Here is a 16,877-nt window from a genome sequence, read left to right as displayed (position 1 = left end):
ATAATTTTATTTAAATGTTTTTACCCTCTCTTCGGTTATTCTCGTTTTTTTGTTTGTTAATGCTGAGATTGAGAGATGTGTTTGTGTACTAATATAATGAAAATTAAATTAGCTAACAATTATTGTCGAAAGCTTCCAGAAAATCTGACTTTCCTACGCCTCTTAATGTTGTTCACGCATCTCCTGTGCCGCCCTAATTGGAAGGCCGCGGAAAAAGAAGGCAAGTGCGGGATGCGGGAAGGGGGAGAGCAGAAGGAGGGGAGGCGTCCCCATAATCAAATCTCTACTTCCCTCCCCACTTACTCGCCTGCGTGCCCCGCTCCCCACTCGACGGGGCTCTCTCCCCTCTAAATTTGAGGGTCCCCGCGGCAGGAATCCGTCGCGAGGTCTAAAAAAAAGAGAGCCTATCCGCATCCTCCTCCTCGCCACTCCCTCCCGACTCTCATTTCCTCCCTCCTCATTCCAACCGCCGCGCAATCGCCGCCGCCCCAAAGCGAGAGAAGGTTCATGACGAGAGGGAAGCGAAAAAGACCACCTTTCCCTCGCCATTCCGCTTTGTTCCGCCGCGCTGTCATTTTCATTCGCAACATCCAGTCTTCCTGTCTCGCGTTCTTTTCCACTCTCTCATTTTCTCCCTTATTCCTCCCTCCTTCAACCCCTTAGGTCCCCGTCTTTCCTTCCGCGACAACTTCCCTCCTTACCCCAGACACGCCCTCCCCTCACGACCCGATCTTTCCAAGCCCGTCCCCTTCTCCCTCTCCCATCCTATCGCTCGCTCTTCTCTCTCGTTTTAATTCCCCAAATTCCTTCCATTTCGCTCTGCATCCCCCCATCTCTTCTCGTTTCTTTGCCTCTCTCCTGAAATCCGTTTACTGCCCGACAAATCCTCTCCCACCACTTGCCTCCTTCCTTGTCCGCCACCAATCCCCACGGACCCTCTCCTTTTCCTCTCTCGCTCTCTTCCCTCCTCTTTCTCTCTCCCTCCCTCCTCGTGGAGCTCGGTACTGCTTGCTTTTTCACCACCACGCTCCTCCTCTGGCCCTCCCTCTCATCCTTTCCCTTCCCGCCTCCTCCCCTCAACTCGGACAGCGCTACGCTTCATTCGCACTTAACGCATCTCAACTCTGAACCGCCTACGTCCGCCCGTCACTTCATTCCCGACTTCGTCTCTTTCCCTTCCCCGGCCAACATCCCAATGAGTCTTGCGTGTTTTTGTGGGAGGGAGCAAAATAGGGAGGAGGGAGAAAGATATGACGAAGGAAATGTTTATTATTTTCGTCCGAATAAAAAAATACAGAAGTAAAGCCTTATTTCCTATCGACGAGGCATCGGCTCTTACTTTCCTTACTCTGCTCTCCCTCGGGAAATGTTCCTCCATCCTCTCCTCCGCCGTCGGTTCCTCTTCGAAATTAATCCTCGTTTTCGGTCTTCAAAGTTATTTTTTTTGGGCCCATGAAGCCTCCCCCATTTTAGCCGAAAGAGAGGAGAAATGATCATTACCAGCGATCGTAATTTTCAGCTTGTGGTTGGGGCACAAATTAGAGATTCTACCGTTACTTTCCTTGAATGGGACGGTTTATAGAAGTTATTGTGAAAGTATTAGCGTAAGTGATCAGGCTCGAGTATGGTTCGCTTCTGGTGATCGAACGCAGCGTAACGGGAGGAGAGTCTGGGAATGAAGATTGGCGTAGATTTGGTATTTTCCATCTCTCAACCAGAATCTGCGGAATAAACTCTCTCCTCCATCCGATATACGCTTTCAAAACTTCTCAGTAGTGGATGTGGAATATTTCTGATAGCTTATTATACCTACCCATTTTTCGCACAGGAAAAAAGGTAGTAGCAAAGGGAATCTTTAACAAAGATTTCATTAAAAACGAGTAACTTTATCCCTTGATTATTTTCCGTAGTTTTATGCTCATTGGAAATAATTTCTTCATTCTATAAAGATAAACATTATTGCATTATTTACTAATAATGTGAAAAACATGATGGCACGAAAAATAAGGTGAGAACTATATCTCACGAACAATTTTTTGATTGGTGAAAATAGTGTGGAATTTACCATTCGTATTCAGCAAGGGGGCAGTTCCATTCCCTGTGCCACATTTCAGTCCCGCGCAATTGTATCAAGCAGAAAACTCCACTATTTGCATTTTTAGCTAGGTTTTTGTATCAACTGTATCCATAATATAACTTGGGGATTTAACCCCAAGACCCTCTGATCAAGATCCAAATGTGCCAGACGTCAGCAGTGCAAGTCCTAATGAGTGATATAGATCAGTGGCTGAACTCTAACATCACCTACCCTACCAATATTGGGGTTGGTCAATGTGACGACATAAATGTTGAGTGAAAAATGGACGATGGCAGCAACAAGTCAATTTTCCGTATAAAAGACGAATAAAGGGTATTCGTTGCTCGTAACTACTATTTCGGTACAACGCAGAAAAATGTCAAACTTGTAAGTGATGTGTGCGGCGGCTTGCGCAACCCATCCGCTAAATCGAGGAGTATCCGAGAGCGCGGAAATTTCGCCATTGCACCACTCCACTCTTCAATATAACAGTTCCATTCTCCCGTTTTTTTCATGTACACCCTTGCACCCCCGCACTCCTCGGTCTCAAATTCCCTCCTCTTAGGTTCGCGGGACGGGGATAATCGGTAAGGAAAGAAAGGAGAAGGAAGAGGGGGGGTGTATCGAGGAGTGGGAAAGGGTGGCTGGGAGGGATTGGTGTAAGGCTGGTCGGGAGATGGAGAAAGAGAGGGAGGGAGAAGGAGAGAGACAGAGATCTTTGGCAGAGTGGGGCGTGAAATCGGAGAGTTGGGGAGGGACCGAATCCCTTCTTCTCCTCTCCCCCTCTTGCCTCCGCGCCTTGGGAGGGGAAGGGTTTTCTTTTTTGTCCCCCTTCTTCCCCATCGGCGAGGATGAAGAATGGCCCAATTTCGACCCGCGCTCACGATGATACGAGGCGAAATTAAGTCGTTATTGCGAGGAAATGCGATAGAAAATGAAAGGGATGGGAAAATTAGCGGGGTGATGATTGATCGGGATGGGTCGCCTTTGATTCCTTCCCTACGAAATATTTTTTTCCTACGGAGGGTAAAGGGGGCGAATGAAGGAAATGCGATTCCCACTCTCGGCGGTTGGGAAAAATAAACAGGGAGGGAAAATGGGGTGGCGGGTGTGGGAGAGATGACTTTTCCCCATCGGTGGCGGGACGCCCCACGGGGGAGGGGGTGGCACCGCACGTTTGGTGAGAGCACGGGAGGGGGCGGTAGGTCGGGTGTGTTTGCGTTGGCTTGCATAGACGGGGGAGTGGGCGAAGGGGGTATATGCGAGAGGAAGGGGGGGGTGAATTTTGGATGGAGGGAAGCGGTGAGAGTAGGAGATTGAGAAAATGGGCGTTCGGCGGTCGTATGAGTGGAGGAAAGCGATGGCACGGGGATGGGAGAGGGATTTCGAAGGAGACGACTGTTCGGGGGAAGATATAGTGCTGCTGTGGGTTAAAAGGAGGGGTTGTGGAGGAGAGGGGAAAGTTGGGGAGAGATCGGGAGGGCGGTTGGACTCTCCACAGAGGGTTTCGGGGGGACGGCGTGGGTGGTGATAGCATGTCCCGCGTGACGTAGCGAGAAGCAACAGGATAGGGGGGCAGGGGAGAAGCGGGATGGAGGGCGGAGGGTTCGGACGGGCGGGACGGGACGAAGAAGATGAGAGGGAGGGGGTTCGTAAGTGGAGTAAGGGGTTCTCGCCGTGCGGGAAGGGGGTTCAAGACGAGGTGAGGGGAAGTGGGGACGGGGTAGGAACGGTGTGTTTGGGAGACGGCGTCCTACGAAAGATTGGGAGGGAGGGGAAGGAATGTGTAGGAGAGTCGCGTTGAGGGGAGGGGATTATATATATATATATATATATATGAAGGGCGGGAAACCGGAGAGGTGGCGGTGGTGGCGGCGGTGGAGGAGGGAGGGAGGGAAAGGGGGTTGAAGGAAGGGAGCGGCGCTCAGTAGTAGTAGAGGGCGAACGAGAGGGGGAGAGGATGCAAGTGCGCGTCGGGCGCAATGGGGGTTGGCGGGGCTGGTTTGGGTGCGGAGGAAGGGGAGGGGAGCCGTGGGTGCTGTGGGGGGGAGAGTGGAGAAGAGGAAAGAGGGGGTGTGTGCGATGGGTGTGTGTGTGTGTCTGTGTGTGGGTGTGTTTGGTGGGGCGAAGGGGGTTTGGCGTGGCGGTAGAGTGTGGAGGCGGGGTGTCGTGGCGTGTGGAGTGTGCGCACCACCGGAGGGAGGAGAAACCCCCTTTTGCCTTCTCGCTCTCTCCCTCTGGCCGCCTCCTCCTCCTCCTGCTCGCCCCTTTTCCTCTCGGCCCATATCGAAGCTCTCAGTGCCCTTCGCGGGTCCCCACCACGAGCACTCGCCAAAGCACCCCGACCAACAAACGCCGCCGCCGCCGACGGAGACGCACTCGTGGAAACGGGGCGCGCCTGTTCCTTCCGAATTCCCGCGCGCGCGCTCCCGCACGCTGTCGAGAGTGCTTGTGAGGAGGGAGTCTCGCCGCCGCGCATACAGTTTGACGCTTTCTCGAGGTGTCTCTTCTCACCGGTCCTTTGCGTCTCTCAATTTTGCATTCCAAGTGGACGAGAAATGGAAAGAGTGCGCAAGTGCTGAAGGTTGAAAAGTCCGGAAGAATGGAAGCACGGTAGGGAAAAAAATCCTTCCTGTGATTTCAAAATTTCTCTCCATTTTTTGATTCCCCGCGGAATAGAAAACCCCCGTTGCCAGCTCGGGGTTTTATCACCGCTTCGTCCATCAACCCGTAGACTCTCTATTTTCGCTGCCGGAGAATAGTTTACCTTTGGCCGCGAACTTTCACAAAAGGATACACGCTGATTTGTCCGTGGGAGGAGAACAGACAACCGCACTTCGGTCGTGCCCCTCGTCGGAGTGGGTGAGATAGACATTGTCTGAGTCACCGGACGTTTGGGGGAACGAAGCGTTGAGGGTGAGGTGTCCCGCCGTCGGAAATCTTCGATTGGCTCGTGTTCTGCGCGCTGCTCAACCGGTCCCTCGTCCGCCCGCCGCGCGGAGATCCCCACGGCCGACGACGGGTTCGACGTCCTCGCTCGGGGTCGGCTGATCGGCCGCAAGGGGACGGCGGACCAGCGGCCTCACATCGACGGCAGCTGGAGCCACCCGCAATATTTGGGTTCCCTGACGGGCTCCGAGGCTCACGATTCCTCCAAGTTTGCCGATTTTTCGCGTGCTTCCCCGCCTGCTTCTCTCTGCACGGCCTCTTGGAGTGACTATATCCACTTGGGATTCCTTGTCGGTCTCTTAGCAAACCGAATTCGGACTGGGTTATTCACTCCATCGCTGTGGGGAAATGCGGATGGTGCCATTTCCTCTTCTACCGTTGGGTCTCTCTCCACGGTGAGTTCCTCGGGAGGTGGTCCGCATGCCATTGCCGAACTGTTGAGAAATGCTCCGTTTTCTGTGCCGGACCAAACATGAAATATCTTACTCGCTGTATTTGTGGGATATTCTTAAATATTGTAGCGGAGGATTCAGGCGTAGAACTTTTTTCGGAAACAGTTGTGGGGATTCCCATTTTGATTACGATGCCTAATCTTTTAAAAATCCAAATCCTCCTGTTTTTGAACAAATAAATTTGATTTTACGTACTTGACAACTGCTCGTACAACTTTCACATAAATGAATTTGAGTCATCATGGGATTAATTATATGCTTAATAATAACTAGACATATAAGTTTTCTTTTGGTTTATTAATCTAAAATAACAAAAATGACAATGCACGGCGTTTTCTTTTGAAATAATAATCGAAAATTCGCAATAAATACTATGCCTCCGAAAATTATTGTATTTCTATCGATTTTAATTTATAAAAAAGGACAAAATGGATATGTAAAGGTCATTAGGATTAGTTATTCATTGCATGCATATTATATTTTCCTACTTACTTCGAAGGTTATTTCACCGAAGTCATAATTAACAATTTTTATTCCAGTGATGTCATAATTTTCTTTGTAGTAGTTACTATGAAATAGATGCAGTTGTTGAAAAGTGTTTCGCTACTACAAACAAAGAGGGTAAAATTGCGGTAGCATGAATAATAAAGTATTTGATCGAATCAGGATACGGCAAGCTATTATTGATCGGAAGAAGGAAGTATGTTGATTAAGAAACCTAATTAATTGGGAGCATTAACTTATCGTTGGCATAAAATCAATGCCCGTATTATTATAATCAGTCAAATTTTGCAAATCGAAAGCGAAAATATATTAAGTGTGCGTTCGATGGAAAAAAATTAATCTAAATATATATGGTATTTTGTCTCAAATGTAATGATATTTCGTTTACAAATGTTTTATAATATTTACAACAAATATCTTACTCTGTTTTGTCATCGCCAAAACTCTTCTCCATGAATAATATGCTTAGTACGCAGATATACGGTTATATTAAAGGGATAAAATAATAATTAAGTAGGACCAATATCATAATAATAACAAATATCCGGAACTTCATGCACATGTCGTTGCGTCGTGTGGAGTTATAATGCCAGACAGTACCATACTATCGACATTGAATCTTGTGAACAATTTGTTAGTTGGTAGAGAAGGTACCCTGTTCAAAGGAGGAAAGGAAACTGGGGTTATACATTCAGCTTCACAATTATTACAATATTTAAGTTTTAAGCACGGAAGCAAGTTGATTTGTTAGAAGTAGTTATTAATAATAACTTATTATCTAAAAAATGAATGACCGTATAATGTGCTAGTTATTATTTTATCGTGTAGTATCACAACATATTAATGAAAACAGTATATAATATGAGTTACTGGAGTGCAGTCTTTCTTTTTTCGGTGTTGATAATTATCGTATTTGGCTCAATTCACTACGAGGATTAACGCATATCAGAAACTTAAGTTCTTAAAGAGCCTAATTGGTTACTGATTAAACTAATTTTTGGAAACTACAACGCTAAATGAATATTTTCGGTCCCATGAACAAAATTAATTCATATATAAAATAAATTTTTATCCGATGAACTCTTGAAATATATAGATATTCTAGTCTGCTTTGGTGAGGAAGGAGTTTTCAAACGTACACGAAAGTATGATGATGCAGGTATTTAGTAGTTACGGTTTTCATACATTGATTTCTCAAATTATCAATTGAGTAAAATCAAATGCATCCAAATGGTAAGCGTGATTTACTAGGTAACATTTGCCAGATTTGACCGGTCAAATGATATCTTTCCCGCACAGCGCCTCAATTCGATCGACGGTCTCTGAAAATATTATAGGGGCGAGGGGAAATGGTCTTTTTAATAGGCACGCGAAATGATCTGGCATATTTCCTTACTTTAAAAATGTTCGCCACGAACAGAATAAGTCATTACAGTTGAATTTATTAAGCTCGCGAAATCAATGATCGGATGGCCGCAAACAGAGTAGAATACGAGAAAAAATTCCAGCTTCATCCATTTGGTATTTTCATTTGGAATGTACGCCGATAGATTTTTTAACACGTCTCTCATGTATTGTTGAGCGATGAAAACACGAATTGAAATCGAATTCCGTCTTTTAATTTTTTTTCTGTCCAACAAAGGTATAAACATGAACTGCCTTGGTGTTTGAACCAGGAATAGATAATATGTGTTTTGCATAATTAACACTCACAAAGCGCATAACATTGGGATGCGTATTTCAAATTTTTATGCCATATAAATATAATGTGGAATTGGAACTTTTCTTGCCTTAAATATCATTTACGTTAAATAGAAGAGGATATCTTTTTCCTAATCGACTCTTCGTTGTTATTTTGCCTCCGTCTTCCAATCGAGTGATATATACGCACACTAATATGTTCCTGTTTAATTTTCAATCACGCTCTTAACATTAATTGCTAAATATACTCTTACTTATATTAATTTCACCATTTTAGCGGAAAAAATAGCTGAAATAAACTCTAACGAAACAAGCAAACTGACATCTACGTGTATTTACGGTATGGGTATGTGGAAGTATGAAAACGTCGGCGCTTTGACACTCTATTAATTCCCCAAAAACCACAAACTCGGACTGCGATACGAGGTGAATAGGCATTCATTCGGATTTAGCTCTTTAAAAAAAGTCACGTTTTCGCTTGCTGTATCAATGAAGCACCGCAGTTCACTCCCGGGACGGTGCCTAATAACTACGATAACCCTACATTTGGAGAACGTATGACCACGAAAAATGAAATTTGAAAAAACAAAGTGCATATGATTGGATTTTTTTGTTAACAATTATCCACACCTTTGTGTGGAACCTCGTAGTGAATTCTATGAGATTACATTAAATAAGAAAACTGATCCCACGAGAACTGCCACTTCGTAGGAATTATTTTCTCAGTGACAACTATAAAACCGTCTCCATTCTTAACCGCAGTGGTATTTCCTCTTTCAATGAATCTTCACTCCAATCATTGCGTGTTCGACCTCAGAAAAAAGTTTGTGATATTTTTACAGTTATTTTTCCTTTGGTGCGTCGCAGAATTTGCTTTTATTCAATGACACGATTAATCGAATTTATTAGAAATCTAATAAACAGAATAATAGAGTGTAACATGGCTGATTAAAATCTGCGATGATATCTGACCATTTGCTAAGATTACATTCAAATTCGTCAAAATGAAGCAAATTGGAATTTTCGATTTTAAGGAATACTTAATAATCCATGTCCTAATGAGGTACGCTTCGTATGTTGTAAAATTAAATTTGGATTAAGACGTTACTAGGATTGAAATTAGAAAAAGTTTCTTCCCATGCAGAAGGACGATAAAGATTCATTTGCCCCTTGTGGAAAACGATATAAAACAGTGTGAGAAGCTTATATTTTTTGCAACGTAAGCTACTTTTGCCTATTTCTCACTTTATGATTTTTTAAATAAAAACTAATGGCAATAGATATTTATATTATTTTATTTAATTTTATGCTATCATGATATACTGGAATTCCAGCTCTTTCGCACTCCCTCATGGCCATTAAGGAAGGTTGATATAATTGGTGCATTCATGCAGCTTATTAGGGGATGGGTGCAAGGTGAATATAGTATGTCTACCGGAGGCGTCTTTGGCGACCGCGGAATCCTATTTCCGGCACATTCTTCCCCAAATTAACGGTCCGCCGGGTGGCCCCTATCCAAAATCATCCGTCAATGATGATTAAGTTCAAGTCTTGCCTGATCCAGAGAGCGTAATAGTCCGGGGTTTACCTCCCCCAGGCGTCCTTTCCTCATCCACACTCCCTCGGACTCCCCATCCCATATAAATCTCCCCAAAATCCTCTGCTGCCAATCTTTCTCCTATTTCACCGCTCCCACCTTTGTCCTGACCTTCTCACCTCTTGTATCCACCGAACGGTTTGCCCTCTCTCCCATCAACCTGCTACCCCAATGACCCAGTGCACATCCATCCTCCTTTAATAGCTCTGAAACATTCCTGTTGACCTCCTTTGATCCCTCATCGACTGCTTTGCACCCCCAGGAGAATTAGTTCTGTCTTTCACTCCCCTAGTCCTGACCGGCGGCTTTCACCTCTCTTGCCCTTTCCTCGAGCTTATCGGGACCTCTCCTGCTACGCATTCCTGACCTCTGAAACGCAACGGATTCCCCGCTTCAGCATCCGATTCCGAGCATCCAGTCTCGTCCACCACTGTCCCTTATCTATCGTCCTGCCTTCCCCCCCCTTCTGCCTCTCTCTCTCTTCATCCCTTTCCACCAATGTTCCCCTCCGACGGTCCGGGAAAGCGAATGGCGGCTGAACGCCGAGGGAGTTCGTGGGGGAGAAGGCTGGCCGCCGGATGCTGCCCGGCCTTCCTTCTCTGGTGACCAACTCATGGCGCTGTCCGTTCGAGACGCCTGCCGGCTTTGAACACTCTCGACCAAGAACAAGGGGGCTCATCCTAATTTGACCTGTTTTGTTGATGGTTGCGAGTGACCTGACGTGGGGCATGGGGAGACATGCGTTTCCTCGGACGTAAATACCGTATTTCTCACTCCGCGAATTTGCCGTTTTGTTGGACATAGTACAACCTAAAACTATAATTTTTAGCCCAAGGCTTTGTGGGAAAATAGGTGAATGGAGGAAAGAGAGGCTAGAACTAGAAATTACGAGGTTATAACATTGGAGGTATTGACTCTTATCTCTTACTTTTCAATGAGTGGATTAGCTTTATTTTGTAGTTTTGACCTGTCAAGAATTGATATATTTCTGCGAAATTATTTTATGGTGTCAATTAACAGGTTTGACAACCCCAGCACTGCCCTCTGTTAGCGTGGGACAAATATCCTAGAATTTCAGAAATACATTAAAGAATCAAATCCCCGCAACGCCTGATGGAGGACACCGACCCGTGCTAACCACTGAATATTCCTCGATGGTTAACCAAAGGTTATACAATATTATTGAAATAATGCCCAAAAATTCTCTGATGAGCTTCTTAGTTAGGGAGAGGTCATTAATTAGAGTGAGACGGAATTAATTAGAGGGGACATTGAATTGGAGAATTAATGAAGGAGAAAAAACTGGAAGGAAGTTAACAATTGCACGGGACTATATAGTAAGTATTGCCAACACTTTAAATTTTATATGAGATTTACAATTCGTTGGAATATCTAGCGAAATCTTTAGAAAAATTTATAATATAGTTTATTTATTGGAAAAAATGTAATTTTATTAGTACCTACTTAAGAATACGAATCAGCCAATATATTTAATATTAAATTTCGTATCTCTTTAATGAAATGTATGTTGTTTGTAACTGAGAATTTTCGGAAAGGCTCCGCGGTTATTTTTACATGATTTCCAAAAGACCAAAGTGATTCAAGCAATACGAGTACTGATACGCTTTCACCCCGCCGACCAGTTTCTCAACAGTTGTTGTAGTGTCCTCCACAGATCCTATAAGGTACGAAAAAAATCGAGAATACTATATATGTTATAGCCCTCGTTTGCCATAGAAAATGATTGGGTAATAATGAAGATTTTATCTAATACATAAACGCTGCTTCTGTGCATTACAAACCAACAATTTATGAAATTATTTTTCATGATAAACTTAAAAATTAATTTCAGTAATGGTTTTTTAATAAAGTATGTGTGCTATGGTTGTGCATTATATTAAGTCACCATGAATAGCGCATTATTTTCCGTGTAGAGGAAATTTGGGATACCAGACGAGGGCCTCCAAAATATAAAAGGTAATCGCTGGCATAAAAGTTTATCGGCTTCCGAAGAATTTTTTCTTATGAATGAAATCTATTTTATTAAGAGAGATATACTCGTATTTCTGGCATTATTTATTTTTCAATCCGATAGTTTGAGGCTCTACTTTGGATAATTCATGACAGCTGAATAAATAAATTTGGTATTTTTCACACAAGAAATACCAAGTTAATTTTTCCAGTGATAATTTATTTTTAATTAATGCTGAACTTTAAGTAATATTAATGCATAGATTCTGGAAGATAAAGTATAATGTCTCTCTCCTCTAACTTTTAGTTCACATTGAAAGCCAGTTTCATGAACAACGAAGAATATCCATGCGTTCATTGGACGATCGAGTGAAAAATGAGTAACTACAATCCTGCAGCAAAAAGTTTTGCTTTGCCCATAACGACGGTTATTTTAAAATATTTTATTTAGTTTTATTTGCCTTGATCGTCTGATCACTACGAGTACTACGTTCATTTAACTTTTTTTTGGATGTTACGGCTATTTTTACTTCGTGGAGGGAAAAACGTTTGCCTACATTCCACTCCCATGTTACGCAAGTGGTAGTTTAGTTTTGGAGCTATTACTTTTTAGGTTCATTTTCCTTTATGCCCGAAAAGCGTCCTTCGCTGCAAAGGCGATAAAACCACGAGCGCTTTGGCACTTTTCTTGTTTGTTTAGTTGCGTTAATTTATCTATATCCACCTATCGGGTTTTCGCTCTTTCTCTTCTTTAAGTAGCCTTCGCATGGCAAATTTAAAACTTTCCCCATTCGGTTTAGTGTTGTGGTTGTTCCTTAACACGCTTCAGGCGGAATGCGACAACTGGCATTAAAACTCCGTGTGGGACACGACCACTAGTTTAACGCGGAACCCCGAACTGGGGAGGAAGTTAGAATCCCCGGCGTAAACGTTGAAGCCATTACGGAGGAATAGTTTCTTAGGACAATATATCTAGGCCTAACAAGCGTTCTTTTACCGCCAGCATTCAACCTTCACGCATGTCGGAGGCACTATGGTGATGCGCCCCGCTGAAGACAGTCGTTTTCTTTTCAAGGGTAGATATCGTTTAAAGAGATCGATTAAAAGGTTGATCAACTCTTTTCAAACTAATTTGGATGCTAAATTTTAAAATTTTTTAATAACAAGGAATTATCATGGATTATTTATATTATACGAGTAGGCACATCAGAAAAGGTATCTATGTAGGAAGGGTGGGATAGGATTGGGTCTAATTTTGGAATCTAGTTTCGCTCATGTCGTCCATGCTTGGTTGCCCCTCCATTTGTGGCACGTATTGTCGCGATCGAAATATATCTAATGATGATTATTAAGGCTAAAAATACAGAGATAATCTTAAGGATTCAATCGGAGATCCGCTTGGAGCCGGCAGCGTGCCAAGCGGACACCTGTAACGCGATATTACGTATTCAATATGTCACGCGTAAGCCTTTATTGTCGGCAAAAATAAAAATGATATCAAAGGGAATAAGAAACCTCAATAAGTTGCGCAAGGGGAACAAAATTATATGAATTAAGTATCAGATATATTTATTCATCCACAGGAGGAACAGCCGCTATTTTATATGCTCGAAGGAGAATCATTAATTTTTGCTCGTGATCATAAAGGACTTCAACCATTCGTTACCTCAAAGTTCAGAGTGTGCCAGTAAAATTGGACAGATGACAACTCCTAGGCCTCCTAATACGATTGAACAAGTATAAATACTAAAGATTAGGTGCCCTAGGAATCTATATCATTGATGTAGAGAATAAGCGTTGCGTTGAGTTATGAAGGTACTTTTTGTGTGTCAATCAGGCTGGAAGAAGACATTTTGCTTTTCCTCAGAGAGTATTTTTATTGCGATCTAGATTTCACTACAGCGTGCCATCTTCAGGTGTTTTTCAATACGCTGTCACGAAACCTAGGTCGTAAAAAAATAGTCTATGTGGAAAAGTAAAGTGTCTCCTTTCGTCATGAAGTATTTCCACCATATTAAACTTGAAACTTTGTAATTTGTAACACAGGAGTACCAAACTGCATGGTTATAAGATGTTTTTCTCAACCGAGTTCCTTGTTCCAGAAAGAGACAGGAGAATAGAATGGGGAGATGTAAATTTTTGGCAAGACGTTAAAGATATATATATATATATATATATATATATATATATATATATATATATATATATATATACATATATATATGTTTGCCTAAAATTCTCCCCTCTATTAGTGTCTTCAGCATCCCACTGCCGATCAATACTCCCTTCATTCATTTTTCCTGCATCCTTAGGATTTCTCCCAACCAACCCCTCTCCTCGTTCACCGTACCTAGTACTTCCTCATCTTCGATGAAGTTTTCTCCAGTCTTCCACCGGGTGAGGGGTTCCATGTTGGCCGACGTTTCGATGCTCAACTCGTCGTAGACCCCTGACTTGGCGGAAGACCCTAGTAAACTTCATCAAGCAGATACGCCGGGAAAGCATCAAATCTTACTTCAGTTCATTATTTGTTCTCCTTTCGGTCCATTTCGCCTTCTCCACACCGACATTTCAAAAGCCTTCAATCTACTTCTATCATTCTCCTTCAGTGACCACGTTTCCGCAACGTACATAACTACGCTCCATATAAAGGTTTTGACGAGTCTTTTCTCAACATCCTTACTGAACGTCCCTATCATCAACTCCCTCCTGGTGAAATGCCTCTTTGCCTAGTGCAATTCTTCTCCTTACATTCCTACTACTTTGACCATATTGGCCCAAAAAACTTCGAGATACGTAAACCATTTCACCTGCTCTAGGTTTTGCCCTCGTATTTTAATGTTTAGCTTAGCCTTCTTCTTAATGGAAAATCGCAAATTTTTTGTTTCATTTACATTAATTCTCATCCCGTACCTGTCGCACTGAATTTCCAATTCACTCAGCAATGCTTGCAACCCCTTTCCTGGCTGACAAACTAAAGCTTGGTCATCGGCGAACCTAACTGATTTTACGAATTCCCCGCCCACTTTCATTCCTACTTCCAGTTCATCCCATGCCTCTTTAATCATTTCCTCTACATACATGTTGAACAGCAACGGTGTTAATGGGCAACCCTGCCTTATACCTCTTCCTAACACTGCCCATCCTGACTCCCCGTTTCCTACCCGCACCTGAGCAGTCTTAGACATGTACAGGTTGCGGATTAGCCTCTTTCCAATCTATTCCTATTTTCTACAATATACTCATTCGTTTACCCCAATTAACTCAATCAAACGCCTTTTTGAAATCTAAGAAACAGGCAAATACGTCCTGATTGTATTCTACACTCCTCTCGATTGGTGATCTAATTACTGCAATGACATCGGGCGTACCTCACCCCACTTAATCTGCATCACTTTCGCTGCATTGGAAATTTAAATGTATTTTCTGTAGTCCTCACATGGTGTAGCCTTAACCTTTTTTGGAATAGGAAATAATACTGATCCCACGAAGTCTTCTGGACAGATTTCTTTCTCATAGGTGCTACGAATCAGTCTATGCAGTCCCTTCCTTCCATATATTCCTAAAAATTTAGTAGCTCCGCAGAAAAGCTGTCTACCCCCACGGCCTTATTTGATTTCATCTCCCATAATGCCCTTTCCATCTGATCTTCGAGTATACCTGGACATAAGCTTTTGTTCCTCTATTTCATGTTCTTATTCTATGTCTAACCTTGTTGGCCAATGTCCTTTACCATTTAGTTCTTCAATATACTCCTACCATCTGTATCGGATTTTTCTGTTTCAACTATTAGCTTAGCAGACTTACTATATTCTAACTGTAATCACAGATCTTCCCTCTTACTTCCCGATAGTGATTTAACCTTACTGTAGAGCGCAATAGTTTTAACCTTCCTCTGCAAACTTTCCATATCCTCGCACTTTGTCTTCCACCATGCTTCTTTTGCTTTATTTGTTGCCCGTCTCAATTCATTATTTTACTCTTTGTTCTTCCTTCTATCTAACACGGCATTTATATTCTTCGATTTCCTTCTCTTATCTATCTTTCCAATCATCTCATCCTTGATCCATAGCTTTCTTGTCCTTTTCCCATTAACGGTTACAATAGTTTCTTTTACAGCTTTTGATACCCCTTTTTTGATGCATTCCCATTTTTCCTCGATAGAACTCAGCTCTTTACCATCATCCATGATATTCTCTATAGCCTGCTGATACTCTTTTCTACTTTAATGCTTCTACATTCCATTTCCTGCACTTCATAACGACTAAGTTGTGGCCAGATAACTCATCCCCTCCCAGGAAGGTATGCGAATTGATAACATTGTTTCTAAACCTGTACCTAACCATAATCTAGCTGATACCTTTGTGTACCACCTGGCATTTTCCATGTATACCTACGCCTTTTGTTTGTCTTAACCAGGTGTTGGTGATGACTAACCCCTGTCTCCTGCATAACTCAATTGCTTTCTACACGCGGTCATACCTCGTACCTAAACTGTAGTCTCTTACATCTCTTTCTTCGCCTACCCTTGGATTTCAATCTCCCATCACTGTCAAAGGTTTACCCGCCGGAACACACGCGATTATGTAATTTTAACTGATCATATATCCTATCAACTTTCCTCCTTATGATTACTTGGTGGCGTGTATACCTGGACAATGACTAAGTTCGTCGGTTCTGCTTTTATCTCTACTAGTAATATTCTATCTGTTGCTTGTTCTATTTTGACTACGCTTCTTCTTACGTCTATATTCAATATTATAGCCATCTGTCGTTGGCTCTCGTCCCCGCCGTTGTATTTTATTCTATAACTATCTCTCCAGTGATCCCCGCTATCCTTTTACATCACCTCTAAAATATCTAAATTTCCTCTTTCCATCTCTCGCCTAACATTCTTAAATTTTCATGTCCTCAACATTTTCCTAATATTCCAGGTTCCTATTCTAACTAAATTGATCTTCTTCTTCTACGTCTTCGTCCTGCTGCTGTCGTTTTCTTTTGCAAGGGTTTCGTGAGATGATGACCGCGGGAGCCATATCTCTCCCGCTGCCGGGCACGACACACGGCCGACTAGACCGATTCCCTTATTTACCAAGATTCATATTGTATATTCTTAGGAATGATAATTGAGGTGGTTACCCGTTGCTTTCCTTAATAATTTTTTTAACGTGACACTATCATTCAATGGCCGCCCCACTGGGGTCAGACGCCATTGCAGCCGCCTGACTGAGGAACAAACGCTTTATGGACTACCTTTCGTCTGGCTCCTAACCTTCGACCTAACTGGCATGGGAGACCCTTCCAGGAGCAATTATTATTGCTCCCACCAGCACATTGCTCTAGGGGTCATCGGAACACACAAACCGTCCACCACGTCAAGGTTGTAGTCAATGGGAGGGATATATACCTGTGTGTATATATATATATATATATATATATATATATATATATATATATATATATATATATATATACATTCAAACCCGAAATACCGCCAAACGGCGAATAAATACTCATTTATACAGAAACAGATATAAGGAAAAGGGATAGCAACACGTATAAAGGACGAACACAATAGAGGTGGGGAAGGCGGAATCGAACGGATCACAAGAGTAAAAATATTTCC

The 16,877-nt window shown here is 42.8% G+C and overlaps 1 protein-coding gene across 2 annotated transcripts in view; it reads left to right on the top strand.

Moving 5' to 3' along the window:
• Nucleotides 1-4,404: 4,404 nt before the first annotated feature.
• The window catches only part of LOC139693703 (lachesin-like), a 702,929-nt gene continuing 690,456 nt past the window's right edge, over nucleotides 4,405-16,877 (top strand). For both annotated transcript variants that reach the window (XM_071591961.1, XM_071591968.1), the window contains exon 1: nucleotides 4,405-5,421. The gene's annotated coding sequence lies outside the window, so the exon portion shown is untranslated. The remainder of the gene's footprint in view (nucleotides 5,422-16,877) is intronic.

The sequence above is a fragment of the Hetaerina americana genome, unplaced genomic scaffold (assembly GCF_022747635.1).
Source record: "Hetaerina americana unplaced genomic scaffold, ioHetAmer1.1.p SCAF_1, whole genome shotgun sequence".
In the NCBI taxonomy this organism is placed as follows: domain Eukaryota; kingdom Metazoa; phylum Arthropoda; class Insecta; order Odonata; family Calopterygidae; genus Hetaerina; species Hetaerina americana.
Note: the sequence above shows the minus strand (reverse complement) of the source record. Positions and strands in the feature narration are given on the sequence as shown.